The 15,099-nt window shown below is 35.8% G+C and overlaps 2 non-coding genes across 2 annotated transcripts; both read right to left on the minus strand.

The window, feature by feature from the left end:
• Positions 1 to 108: 108 nt before the first annotated feature.
• On the minus strand, positions 109 to 210 carry Trnay-gua (transfer RNA tyrosine (anticodon GUA)). The gene is made up of 2 exons: positions 174 to 210; positions 109 to 144 (listed from the first exon to the last, which is right to left on the minus strand). It is a non-coding gene; the product is annotated as a tRNA-Tyr (tRNA).
• Positions 211 to 885: 675 nt separating this feature from the next.
• On the minus strand, positions 886 to 984 carry Trnay-gua (transfer RNA tyrosine (anticodon GUA)). Its single transcript has 2 exons — positions 948 to 984; positions 886 to 921 (listed from the first exon to the last, which is right to left on the minus strand). It is a non-coding gene; the product is annotated as a tRNA-Tyr (tRNA).
• Positions 985 to 15,099: the final 14,115 nt, after the last annotated feature.

The following is a 15,099-nucleotide window of genomic DNA, read 5'->3' on the forward strand; positions in this document are numbered from 1 at the left end:
TTTCTGTGTAGATTGAAAAATTGTTATAATCCGAATAAGCGTTATAAACTCGCGAATTTTAACTGAAAAAAATGTTTTTTTTGTTAATTGCTTTGCTTATATAAAAAATCCTTCGAGCCGGATTTGAACCAGCGACCTATGGATTACTATATATACATCTCAAATGTTTCATACTACAGTCCACCGCTCTACCAACTGAGCTATCGAAGGAGACGAGATGTCGCGTGATAAAAGGGCTTTGAACGCAGAATGCGTAAAAATTCCGTTTCCTTTTCTCGTTTGCCTTTCATCGAGTTTTCCCCTTCACACGCATGCGTATGTTTAAGCGAAGGCCAAATGAATGAATTCATTAAGTAGGTATAGCAAGCATGTTGAAAGCAACGTTTAAAATCGAACAGCACGTTCGAAATCACACGACAAGCAAAATGAGTTTTCCTGCTGATTTGATACTTAAGTCGTTTTTCATTGATTCCACTCGCTAGGTGCCAGTGTTTTGTCCTGATAGCCGATCAATGAAACGGTTTTGTAATGTTTGTTTTGCATGCATGCTGCTCGGAAAAGAAAACGGGTGCAAAATAGTTGCCCGCGAATTGCTCCGAAAGTGCATTTTTTTCGTGCGATGCAAATCAATGAAACACAGTGCACCTGTTTTGATTGCCCGACTGCACGAATCGAGCAAAACACTCCACGAGTGTTCTCAATGAAAAACTGTTGTTGGTGCTGCACCGGTATAACGTGTATAATTTTACAAATAAATTGTATTTTTCTTTAAAAAAAAGCAACATTGAACTTATTTGCTGCTTTCTTGCATGTATGTACACAGAGCAGCGCTCTCGGAAATCGAATTAAAGTATTTTCTTCTCTCAGTGTGGCAAAAAACTGCACTCCTTCGAGCCGGATTTGAACCAGCGACCTATGGATTACTATATATCCTAAACAATCTCATACTACAGTCCACCGCTCTACCAACTGAGCTATCGAAGGCATCGATCGATAACGTTGCTAAGAGATCATGTTGACAATCACAGGTAACACAAGCAAAGTTTTATAACAGGTTAAATTATTTACTTCATGCTGAAATAGTGAACTGTAGTAAAAGATCCTTTCAAGTAAAGACCGTTGTGTGGGACCGAAATTGAACAATATTTGAAACCTTTTTCTTCCGCGAAAATGCGTCAAGAGCCTACTATCGATACGGTATTATTTTTAATGCGGTTCAACTGATTGTCAATACTACTTGAATACATCAATCCAATAGGCAATCGGCAAAATGAGCCAACTTTACCGAGTGAATTGCACAGAATCAGCTGATTTTGGTTATTTTGATACTGCTGATTACACCAGGAAAAATGACTTTAAGAGTTTCGTGATGGTCAAAACTCCACTACCACTGACGGTGTCCATACAAAAAATTGAGGTTGAAACCGGGGTTAAAAATAAACGAGAATAATAAAAAATACATAACATTTTAACTGGGTGATCGAAAAGTGAAAGTTCGCGAGCATGTCATTGTTTGGTCAAGATTCTTCATATGAGAAAAATATACTGCCATACTAATTATGGACTTGAAAGACGAACGCAAGCGCAATTCGGACACATGTTTGGCTGAATCCATTAAAATGCAAGTATTAGCGTGCATTAGTGGAACGATTGAAGAACGACATTGCCTTACCTGAAGCATATGGTTAAAATCAACGATTTAGGGTACCAATTTACTTACCCATCCACCTTGTTCACCTGATTTGGCTCCGTCGAGCTAATATTTGTTCCCCAACCTCAAATAATTTCTGAGAAATGGATGTGAGTTTCGGTTTGGAAGTTTAGATCACTACTTCCGGAACAGGAAGCCGTTAATGCCGAGTTTGTATAAAAACCTTAAAATTGAAACAATTGTGAACCCAGTGGAGGTTATTTTTCAGTACTCATTATCCTATATTTCCGGACCTAGAAGTTGGATCTCGATGAAATTAAATGTTATACGGGATAATAACACCTTATCTGAGAAATCGGTGTGAGTTCCATTCCGATGTTTAGACCGCTTTTTCGGTGATTCCGGATCTGGCAAAGTTAGTATCAAATGGATTCAACATTGCAAGTAGACATTCGATCTTTGACCGATGGAACGTAACCAACATCAATTAGAAATTTTGCAGATTCGAATTTCGTTCGAATTTGATCATAAACTAAATGAGAGGCATTGGAAATAAAATTTGAGAACACTTAGTTAACTTACTTTTTGACGATCAGCAAATATAAAACAAAGCATGACAGACAGTTTTTCATTCAAACTTAAATTGTTAAATACATGAAAATGGTAATGGTAGGTTCAGAATTATAATCACATTTTATAATATTAACTAATTTCACCATTCCTCAGTTTTTTTAAATGTTTTTCGAGTAATTTTCTATCGTTTATCCACCGTTCCTTGAACAGTGTTTGTATCGCGTTCAAGCGTTTTTCGGGCAGATTTTTCACCGTTTCGAGCAGTTTTTTATCGTTTAAGAGCAGTATTTAAACCGTTTTCGAGCAGATTTTTCATCATTCTAGAGCAGTTATTTTTTATTTTCAAACAATTTTTCAAGCAGTATTTTCAGGCAGTTCATTAATCGTTTTCGAGCAGTTTTTTAGTTTCGAGTTTAGTTTGTTTGAAGGAAGAACGGTGAATACTGATAAAGATGAAAACGACAAAGTTTAGGTTTTTTTTATCGTTTTTATGTTATTGTTTTAATCGTTTTTCGAGAAGTTTTTTTACCGTTCCTCGAATTGCTTTTTCAGCAGTATTTAAATCGTATTTTCACCTTTACTCAAGTAGTATTTTGGTCGTTCCTTGAGAGCGTTGTTTAGCTTCAAAAACTGCTTGAAAACGATAGAAAACTAGTCGAAAACGATAAAAATCTGTAGTTTATTGAGCAGATTTTATTTATCATTTTCGAACTGTATTTTTATTGGTTTTCAAGCAGTGAAACTTTTTACCGTTTTGGATCAATTTTTTCCAACAGATTTTCAAGCAGATATATATTGATGAATGAATTCGAATGAAATTTAAATACATTGAAACTGCTCAAAAACGATGAAAATATTGCTCGAAAACGACAACACTACTCGAAAACGCAAAAGCACCTCGAAAAGTCGGTTTTCTCATTTGTTTTCGAACAGTTTTTTTTTTATCGTATTGTTATCGTTTGTATCGTTTACATCATTTATCGTATTAATCTTCTTTGAGCAGTTTCACTGTTCATCAAGCAGTTTTTGATAATTTTTACACCATTCCTCAAACAGTTTTTTCAACCAATCTACTACTCTAAAAGCTGCTCTAAATTGATAAAAACTGTTCTGAAACGATGAAAATGTTAGAAAAAACACTATTCGAAAACGAAACAAATCTGCACGAAGACTATGCCAATCTGCTTGAAAACGATAGATAGATTTTCTTATCGTTTTCGGATAGTTTTTCGAACAGTTATTTTATCGTTTTCGAGCAGTTTTTTATCGTTTGCAGCAGTTTTTCGAGTAGTTTCTACAACGTTTTCTAGCAGTATATTTATTGTTCTCGAGAAGTTATTCTAACACGATAAAAAACTATTTGAAAAAACTGCTCGAGTAACAGTGAAAAACTACTCAAATAAAAAAAATCGATAAAAAAAAAATTAATCTATCGTTTTTATAATTATTCGTTTGTATGGTTTATATCGCTTGTATCGTTAATATCGTTTTTATCGTTTCTATTGTATTTATCGTTTTGAATGTTTAAGTAGTTTTTTCACTATTCCTTGAGCAGTTTTTTGATAATTTCTGCTCCTTTCTTCTAACAGTTTTTTCGAATAGCTGCTTCGAAACAATAAAGAACTGCTTGAAAAGGATAAATAAACTGCTTGAAAAACGCCTCGAAAACATGTTAGAAAAACTGCTCAAAATCATTAAAAAAACGAAAACGATGATAAAACTGTTTGAAAAACACTCGAAATCAAAGCCAAAACTGCCCGACCAACGATGAAAAAGCGATAAAAACTCCCGAAAAATAATGAAAAAACTGATTGAGGAATGGTGCTTTCAAAAACGCGAAGAAAAAATATCCTCAAAAACGAAAAAAAAAATTATAAAAGACTGCTCAAAAGCAATAAAAAACTGTACGAAAATGCTAACAACTGCTCAAAACTCTGCTAAAGAAAACGCACCTCGAAAAGTCTTCGTCGTATTCGAACAGTTTTTTTATCGTTTTCGAGCAGATTTTGGAGCAGTACACACAATTCGCTAATCAGCTCAGAAACGAAAAAAATAATACTCGAAAATCGGCGAAAACAATGCTAGAAAAAAATATGAAAGCGATAGTAAAGATTGAAATGATAACTTTACGTAAAGTATTAAAACGTAATTTATATCGTTTTCATCGCTTTGATCGATCTATCGTTTATGTCGTTCTTATCGTTCCGATTGTATCCTATCGTTTTTATCGTTTATATCATATTTATCTATTTCGAGAAGTTTCACTGTTCATCAAGCAGTTTTTGATATTTTTTTTTACCATTCTTCAAACAGTTTCTTCGAGCAAGGAACTACTCTAAGAGCTGCTCAAAATTACTAAAAATTGCTCAAAATCGATTGACAATACACGAAAATGAAACAAAACTGCACGAAAACGATATAATCAAAAACTTTCGCTTAGATTCAAAAATGATAAAAATTGGCAGATTTCTTGTTGTTTTTAAGTAGTTTTTTTTTATCGTTTTCAGCAGATTTTTTAGTTGCTTTTTATCATTTTCGAGTAATTGTTTCACATTTTCTTGCAGTATTTTTGTCGTTCTAGACCAGTTATTCTAACAGATTCTGCTCAAAAACGACAAAAAACTGCGTAAAAGAACAGTGCTAGAAGAACAGTGGAAAAACAAAAGCTGCTCAAAATTGCTAAAAACTGCTTGATAACGATAGAAATGTAAGAAAATCTGCAAGAAAAATAAATAAAAATAATCAAAAATTTTCGTTTTAATTCGAAAACGATAAAAATCTGCAGTTTTCTTTCTCGTTATCGATTAGTTTTTTATCGATTGCAGTATATTTTTGAGTTGTTGTTTTTTACATTTTCGAATAGTTTTCCAATGTTTTCTTGCAATCGTTCTCGACCAGTTATTCTAACAGATTCTGCTCGGAAACGACAAAAAACTGTCTGAAAGAATACTGCTAGAAAAACAGTAAAAACACAAAAGCTGCTGGAAAATTGCAAAAACCTGCTCGAAAACGTTTATACCGTTCCCAGCAGTTTTTCGAGTAGTTTTATTTTCGGTTTCGCGTAATTTATCTAACGTTTTCCAGCATTATTTTTATCGTTTTCGACTAGAACAGTGGAAAAAACTAAATCTTTGAAAACTATAAAAATTTAGTTTTCTTACCGTTTTCGAGTAGTTTTTCGAGTTTTTTCATCGTTCTCGAGCAGCTTTTTATTGTTTCTAGCAGTTCTTCGAGTAGTTATCGATAAAAACGATATAAACTATACAAACGATAAAACGAAATAGACTATACAAACGATAAAACGTTAAAAACGATGAAATCGTTAGAAAAAGTAAAAACGACAGAGTTCAATTTTTTCCATCGCTTTTTGCCTTTCTCATATAGAAAGGTTATGCAATCACTGCGAAAACCGACTTTTGAACCGAGGCCCGGAGGTCCGAATGTCATATCCCATTCGATTCAGTTCGTCGAGTACGCAAAATGTCTGTGTGTGTGTATGTAACGTTTTTTGCACTAACTTTTCTCGGAGATGGCTGAACCGACTTAAATTCAAATGAAAGGTCCTGTGATCCCATACGTAATTCCTGAATTTCATCAGGATCCGACTTCCGGATCCGGAAATATAGGGTAAAGTGTGTTTTATACCATTACTGAAAAGAGCGAAAAGCCGTAAAAAGTTTTCTAAATCGACCTCAAATCTTTTCCAATTGATAGTTTTTGTCAGTAGACGGTCAAACAAATCGATTTCGATTATTCTTTTGAGAATCGAAGAAAAATAATTTTGAAGAATACCACAGTATTATATATGATAGTATGATTGATATGAGAAAGGCATCATTACACCACTAGGTGGATTAAAACAGGTTTTTAATCTTATTTTTAATATCGTTTATTTATACCCGACTTTAACCTAATTGCGGTCCTTCGTCGATTTTTTAAAATCTTTTTATTGTTTCAATCGTTTGTTTTTTTACATTTGAGTAATTTATTCACTGTTCTTCGAATATTTTTTTCAAGCAGTTTTTCATCGTTCCTTCATCGTTTCTGGAGCACTTTTTCCAACGTTCTCGAGCAGTTATTCTACCAGATTTTGCTCGAAAACGCTAAAAACTGCTTGAGAAACGATGAAAAAACCGCTTGAAAAAAACGGGTCGAAGCACAGTAGAAAACTTTAAAAATCGATTTGAACGATTGAAACAACAAAAATTTATAATATCGATGGAAAAACTTATTCTATCGTTTATATCTTTTCTATCGTTTTCATCGTTTTTAACGTTTAATCGTTTGCTGAGTTTATATTGTTCGCATGGTTTATATCGTTTATATCGTTCATATTCTTTGTCATCTCTATCATATTTATCGTTTTGAATGTTTTTGAACTGTTTACATATTCTATCATTTTTATTTTTTCTAGCGTTTTCGTCGTTTTTAAAGTTTAATCGTTTGTAAAGTGTACATCGTTTATATGCTTTGTATCGTTCGTATCGTTTATATCGTTCAAACTGTTCGTATCGTTTTCATACCTAATATCGTTAATATGGTAAATATCGTTTATTTCGTTCATATCGTTCATATCGTTTCTGTCATTTCTATCATATTTATCGTTTTGAATGTTTTTGAGCTGTTTATATATTTTCTATTGTTTTTACCTTTTCTATCATTTTTAACGTTTAATCGTTTGTATAGTTTATATCGTTTATATTGTTCATATCGTTCATATCGTTTTTATTGTTTTTGTCTCTTTATCGTATTTATGGTTTCACATGTTTTTGAACAGTTTTTACACTGTTCCTTGAGTAGTTTTTTAATCGTTTCTTCATCGTTCTTTCAACAGTTTTTCGAGCAGTGTACTGTTTTGAACGCTGCTCCGAAACAATAAAAAAACTGCTCGAAAGTGATAAATAAACTACTTGGAAAACTGATCGAAACGAGGAGAAACTCCTCGATAACATGTTAGAAGTTTTTCGAGGAGTTTTTCATAGGTAGATAAAACTGATCAAACCGTTAAAAAAAAACTGCACGAAAACGATTACAGAATCGATGCATCCTTTTTTAAATCTGAAAAATTAACAAACTCGAACGAGTTTTCTATCAGCTAAAGACGAAATTAATTCTCTGATCGGATAGTTCCTTGCACTTGATCGTATCTCAAAGTAGCACTTTTGTACGCGTTGGAACTGTACTCTGTGATTCGTCCCCAAAGAAGCACTTTCAGAATTCAGATTATTGAACTTTGTGCTAGTCATGTTGCCTCGAGCAGTTAGTAGCAGGTCGCGCACTAGTCTACTAGTTTTTCTCGTGTGAGAAATTGGAAGAATTGTTCATGAACTCAGTATTGGTTCCAAAAACAAATATATCATTTTTACTACCCTCAGCCTGAAAGACCTCAAACTGCCAAAAGGATACATGCCATCTGATGGCTAAACATACATGAAATTTAGATATCTAAGTATAATAATTCTGAGTCATATTTCGAGCAGCAAAAAAAATAAATAAATCATCTCCCTCAATAAAAGATCGAACAAAATTTGAATTTCCCAGACAAAAGCAAACCAATAAAGGTATCTCCCAATATTTGTATCTGCATTCAATGATACAAACAAATCCCCCCAATGCAAAATATCTAATCTCTTATTTTCACCATCAAAAGTCAATTTGTTATTAATTTTTATTGCCTGTCGCATTTACTTTTACTGCAGTGGAACCCTTCGCCGTTCCTTCCCGGTCCTGAGGCGACGTAGAGAGAGAGAGAGAGTGTGTTGACGGTCATCGTAGATTCCTCGCCTTTCCCTGTCGGTGGTAGAGAAATAACTTTTTATTGACTTTTCATGTGTATCGATTTTCCGACTCAATCGCACTTTCGGGTGACGGTCGAAACCGGGCTCGGTCCCCTGAGGTTGCAACGACGATGACCCCAATCATCATCCGTGGCAAGTAGGTTGTCTTGGTCCCGTTTTGAATCGTTATTTGCTGAATATTCCCATATGCAAAAACTTGTTTCATCGAAAATTGGTCGATAATATAATCCCGCGAGGGGTGGTATTATGAGACTTTTTCCGGTTAAATGTTTCCTGTTTCTCTGAATGCTCACTGTAAATCGTTATTCCGTTCCATATGGTACTCATGTGTCAATTTTGAAATCTGTTGGTAATGTGTCAAAATGGTACCATTTGTGGGAAAAAATGTATCGTTCTATTTTATAGACATATAAGCAATTCCATTTTTCCAGTTCAGAAATAGCCTTTCTGCTTTTCTCTTGCTTGGTAACGTTTTAAAAGACGAAATCAAGTCGTTTATGTCGTTTTGCCTGTTCCCTTGGCCCCATATATGTGCTAATGTTGGCATCAGACCAATAGAAATAAATCGATTATCGCAGTAAGTACAGCAAATAATTTTACGACCCCGATTCTAAAACAAGACGACTGGAAATGATCGTACCTGGTTGGCGAAAATTTCTTCGCAATCATTGTTGAATTTGGCTTCGAGGAAGAGTCTCAACTAACTCAGATAGAATATCTAAACAGCAAATGTTAAATTATATGGACGAGAGGTAACATTAATGATTTACCCACTTTACAGAAGGATGACACCTCATCATACTTTTCTATAGGAAGGACGGGTAGAAGATCTGGACAGGTATGAGGCCTACGATTCGCTCTTAGCAAACGATGCGACCAACTTAAACAGTTGTTAAATTTTGATATTTGAGAAACTGAGTTTAAGTAGATATAATACGATTGTTTCAACATGTTCCATGAATTTGTTTTATATAAGTACAGAGAACAGACATCTAAGCTAATACAAACTATTTCAAATAAAACTTTGTAAAATCCGTTCAAAATCACCGTAGTGCACAACTTTGCACGCAAAAGCCCATAAGGGATTAATGGGCTGCTCGAAGCACCTCTACAGGAGACTTGCTACTTGGTGATTGCTTATTGAAACAACCATTAAATCTCCTTTACACATTGAAATCTCTACTTGGATGTCTGTTCTCTGTGATATAACACATTGTCTGAAAACTCCCGGGCCTAACACATAGATGGCGCTAGTTTTATTACAGTCGCTTTTTTTTTAAATTAATACTAACCATTAGAAGACAGCTGTTAAAATTTCATGATATTTTAGTTAATTAATTTGTTACTTATTGTGCCAAGGTGTCGCTACTTTTGTTATTTTCAGAACAATGGATTAAAAACAAATTCCGTGTTTTAATTTTACACTGCTTCTTGATGAGAAAAATACCGTTCAAGCGAAGCAATGGCTTGAAAAGTGTTATGAAGACCCCGCTCCATCAGGAACAAGAATAAAACGTTGGTTTGCTGACTTCAAACGTTGTCCTAGAGACACCGATGATGCAGAACGCAGTGGACATCGAAATGAGGCGGTAACACCAGAAAACAAAAAAAAAGAAACATCCACAAAATCGTTTTGAATGAAAAAGCTCTGTTCAAAGTGGGTGCCGCGTTTGATGAAAAATGAGAACGTGTTGATTATTCTGACAACATGAATTGAACTTCGAATTACTCCCACATCCACCATATTACCCAGATTTGGCTCCCAGCGACTACTGACTGTTCGCAGACCTGAAAAAATATTCACCGGTAAGAAATTTCGCACGAATGCAGAGGCTATCGCCGAAACTGAGGCCTATTTTGAGGCAAAAGATAAACCGTGCTACAAAAGTGGTATTGAAATGTTAGATCGGCGCTGGAATGATTACGGTGCTCTTGATGGAGATTACGTTGATGAATAAAATTAATTTTGAACAAAAAAATTCGTATTCTCTTTGTTAGGCCCGGGACATTCCAGCCCATGTTTTAAGATTCTGTTTTTGAAGTGTAATAACGTGGGCTACTTAGGATATGACTATCCACTCCCAACAGTCATTCATTACACAATGAACATTCTTATAAACAGACATTTTTTTTTGAGTGGCACAGAATTAAAAATCTAGTTTATGGAAATTGAAAATGTTACACTCTACCAAAACATTCGGGTTCGATCGAAACACAGAAACGGGATGATTAAACGTGTGATTAAGATTATTAAAAGAATTTGTATTAAAAAACTCCGATCGCTGATGGGTTGCCCGAAGAATTATGCAACGCTGTCAGAGTGTCCGAACGAGCCAGCTTGAACTTTTTTTTTAACACAGCACTACATAAAACGACACTGACTACAATTATAAAAACCACTAGCTCAATTGTAGATTTTAAAATATTAGAAATTTACTGTAATTTGCTGGAGAATTCTCTTTTAAGTTTTCTTTGCTAAATTATGACATCCGCGAGTAAATTTCACGTGTGACGCACATGCCTACTCCGATTTCCTTTCGAGGATAATTCAATGTGTCAATTTTTCCAACATTTTTTTTTAGCCTGTTAGTAAACCAAATCTCGTACGAACAAAGAATACACAGCCAAAATAAATGACATGAATTTGCACAATTTGTTCAAGTTCTTGATGAGAAGTACTTTTTTGTCTTTCTTATATAGAAAGGTTATGCAACCACTTGAAAACCCGACTAGTAAAAATTATCAAAGTACAATTCGACTCAGTTTATCGAGCTGAGCAAAGTCTCTCTTTCTCTCTCTCTCTCTCTCTCTCTCTCTCTGTGTGTGTCGAATAATCTAAATAGGTTTCGTCGGAGATGGCTGAACCGATGTTGACAAATTTGAGATTCAAATATAAGGTCTCACGGTCCCATACGAAATTCCTGAATTTCATTTGGATCCGTCTTTCGGTTCCGGAGTTATAGGGTAAAGTGTGTTAAATATTGTACACCGTCAATTAAAACGGCGAAACAAAAAACGCAAAAAAATTCTAAACTGGGCTTAAAACCGACATTCCCAATCTTCGGGTCAAATGGAAGGTCTTATGGTCCTACCAAAAATCACTGAATAATTTTTTGTTGCGGGTGCGACCAATCAATGTTGTTTCAAATCGAAACGCTTTTTGGTCAATTGGTTTCTCGTCAAAACATTTATTTTTCGTTAACGGCCAACGTTTCGGAGGTTATATCTTCATCTTCAGGGCAACTATTGTTTTATGTATTAGTTAGTCATAATTTTTTTTACAAAATACAATGGTTTTACAAAATGTAATCACAACGACTACAAATATAGTTCTAAAAATAATCGATTAGCGGAATTTATCCAATGTTTATAACTGTTGAATATTTTTTGAAATCAAATCCAGAGCCAGAACCTAATTCTAGATCTGGATTCATGAACTAAATGTTAAATCTGGGACAGGTTCAGAATTCTGTTGTAAAATTCAGGTTCAGAATGCAGATAAAAGCAAATCAGTTCAGAAATTTAGTTCTACAATTATGGCACTGAGCTCATTTTAAAAATCCTTTTTAGAATCTAGTTCTAGAACTTAATTTTAAACTTGAATTACCTTACCTTACCTAACAGCTGAAGGGCAGGGGTGTCCTTTGCTGTATCAAGCATACGTCTCCACATAACTCGGTCCATGGCTGCTCGTCGCTAGCCACTCAAGGCACGGATGCTTCTGAGATCACCCTTCGCTTGATCGATCCACCTTGCTCGCTGCGCTCCTCTTCTTCTTGTACCAGTCGGATTAGATTCAAGAACCATTTTCACTGAGCTGTCGTCCGACATCCTTATGACATGCCCAGCCCATCGTAGACGTCCGATTTTAGCTGTCCGTACGATAAGTGGTTCTCCTAGCAGCTGTTGCAATTCGTGATTCATACGCCGTCTCCACGTTCCGTCTTCCATCTGCACTCCGCCATAGATGGTCCTCAGTACCTTCCTTTCGAAAATACTGAGGGCGCGTTGGTTCTCTGCCAACATAGTCCAGGTCTCGTGGCCATAGAGAACAACCGGTCTAATGAGTGTTTTGTACATGGTCAATTTCGTGCGGTGGCGTACTTTTCTCGATCGGAGGGTTTTTCTGAGTCCAAAGTACGCACGATTCCCTGCCAAAATTCGTCTATGAATTTCTCTGCTGGTGTCATTATCGGCGGTCACCAGTGAGCCCAAATACACGAACTCGTCAACCACCTCGATATCGTCACCGTCTATCAATATTCGTGGTGGGAGGCGTAGTGTTTCTTCTCTAGAGCCTCTTCCTCTCATATTTTGTTTTCGACGCATTTATGGCCAGTCCGATACGCCTAGCTTTAGCTTTCAGTCCGATGTAGGTTTCCGTCATCTTCTCAAGGTTACGTGTCACAATATCAATATCGTCAGCGAAGCCAAAAAGTTGTACGGACTTTCGGAAGATCGTGTCAATCGTGTCGATCCTCGCTCTTCGAATCACACCTTCCAGGGCAATATTGAACAAGATACAAGAAAGTCCATCACCTTGACGTAGCCCTCTCCGAGATTCGAAGGGACTCGAGAGCGTCCCAGACCGGACGTAGCACATCACTCTATCCATCGTTGCTTTGACCAATCGCGTCAGTTTAACCGGGAAACCGTATTCGTGCATGATCTGCCATAGCTGTTCTCGATCGATTGTGTCGTATGCCGCTTTGAAGTCAATGGGCCGTATGAATAAAATGTAGTAAAGTCTGTTGTTTGTAGTATCTTCTCAAAAACATAGTCCACAGAGTAAAACATGTTTGATTTGGTTTTAATTTTTCTACTTCACTTCATCAGCAAACACACGAGTAGCAACCTCTGGAGCTACCTACCGAAAAATTGTAGTAAATACTACATGTTCGAACGTTGTTGTGTAGTAAAGTCTTTGCTTTTGACAGGAACGTGATCCACATGTAGCATTTACTACCGAAATTCAAGCATGCTACATTTTATTCATACGGCCCAATGAATAGGTGATGCGTGGGTACGTTGTATTCACGACACTTCTGGAGTACTTGTCTTATCGCGAATGTGTGATCCGTAGTGGCGCGGGCTCCAGTAAATCCCGCTTGGTACGGCCCTACGAATTCCTTAGCTATTGGTGATAGACGACGGCAAAGAATTTAAACTTGAATCCCGAATCTTAATAGAGGAACTGAATTTAGTCCCAAAATCCCGCTCCAGAATCCAAGTTCCGAATTTAGTTCGAACATGGTTCTGAAAATGAATAATGAAATTGAATGTAGGAATTAAATTCTGGAACTGAATTCAAGAATCAAATTCTTATTCAGTAGTCAGTTCTAGAATTCACGTTCGGAATCAGATCCAACATTAAGTTACAGAATCCGGATCTAAAATTCATATCCTGAGTTTTGTTCATGAATTCTGAAGTTGAAATACTAAATCAAAATTCTGGATTAGAATCCCATACATAAATTAAGGAACTTAATTCAGTTCCATAATCTAGTCGATAAACCAGTTCTAGAATCCCGAGTTAGGATTCAGTTCAGTCATAGTTTTTTATTCTGAACCTGTAATCTGGAACTAAGTTCTTGAACCAGACATTAAGTTCACAATTAAGGTGGACCAAAATCCAGGTTCTGATTTCAGTTCTAGAATTCAATCAAAAATTCAACTCCCAGCTGCTGCTGGTTGATGGCGGCTTCTCGCCACGACGTCCGAAAAGCTGAGCGTTTGAGGCTTTATAACACGCAGAAAGTCTTTTGTTACTGATATTGGTGGAACCTTGTATACACTTGAACCTCAATTTACGCGCCGTTATTTTAAATTTTTCGCTTAAAAAAAGGTTTTAAAAATTTATTTGATTTTTGTGTAGATAACATCAACAATCCTACTACGCTCGATGATTTAGCGCCTGAGGACCCTCTGAGTATGTTCTGAGACTATGGAAATTCGTTACGAGATGTTCCAAGATCCAAGAACTACTTGGAGTATTGTCCTTAGGGACTACCCTGTGTCACAGCGAGAACTACAACGGCTAATGCTTTTTTTGTTTGTGGTTCATTCTTTTAGAGCTACACATTGCTTACTTGTTTATTTATAGCTGCTTCAGGTAGGTTCCCAGTCGTCCAAGAACTTCAGTGAAAACAGGTCTTAAGATTCACACAACTCCAGGTAGTGTTTGGATGGCCTAGACCAATCAAAATTGTCCTTTTGGACCGAGAATGATAAGTTCGTTAATACACTTTGTTACACCAAACTTCAGGTAGTGTTTGGATGGATCATCGGTTACGTTGATAGACCTTAAGGCCTTTTTCGTGGAGGCTTTGGATGAGCAAGTTCTTCTACTGATCTTATATCAATTTTCTGTAAATAGTACTTTATTTTTTATTTATTTATTTATTTCGTCAAGCAAATGTAGACTACATATAAATTGTTTACAATGTTCACTTACATACTACGCATTATTTCTACGACAAAGCTGAGATTTGATTTGATTTTTAGACATAGTAAGGTCAAGATGTTCGCAGTATTTATTGTAATGGTGCATTATTCGGTTGACTGGACTGAATTTTGCATAATTTGTTCTAGCTTGTTTTTCTAAAAATAATTTCCTGGAACGTAATTGACGGCTAGGTATATAAAAATTTAATTGCGATAATAATGGAGCTGATTGAATGCGTTGAGAAATAATGTCGCTGATAAAATAAAGCATTGCAAAGTCGCGGCGTTCTTTAAGTGTATGTATATTGATGAGCATGCAGCGTGCTTCATATGATGGTAGAGGAAATGCTGTCCAGTTTAATTTACGAAGTGCATATAAAAGAAATTGTTTTTGAATAGATTCGATGCGTTCTTCGTGAATAATATTGTATGGATTCCATACTAGGCTGCAATATTCCAAAATAGGTCTGACATATGTAGTGTATAATAATTTAATTGTGTATGGGTCCTGAAAGTTATGACTGAAGCGTTTAATAAAGCCCAGCATGCTATTAGCTTTATTGATTATGGTATTTTAGTGTTCCACAAAAGTGAGCTTGGAGTCTAAGATTACGCCTAAATCTCTTACAATTT

The sequence above is a fragment of the Malaya genurostris genome, chromosome 3, assembly GCF_030247185.1.
Source record: "Malaya genurostris strain Urasoe2022 chromosome 3, Malgen_1.1, whole genome shotgun sequence".
Lineage (NCBI taxonomy): Eukaryota > Metazoa > Arthropoda > Insecta > Diptera > Culicidae > Malaya > Malaya genurostris.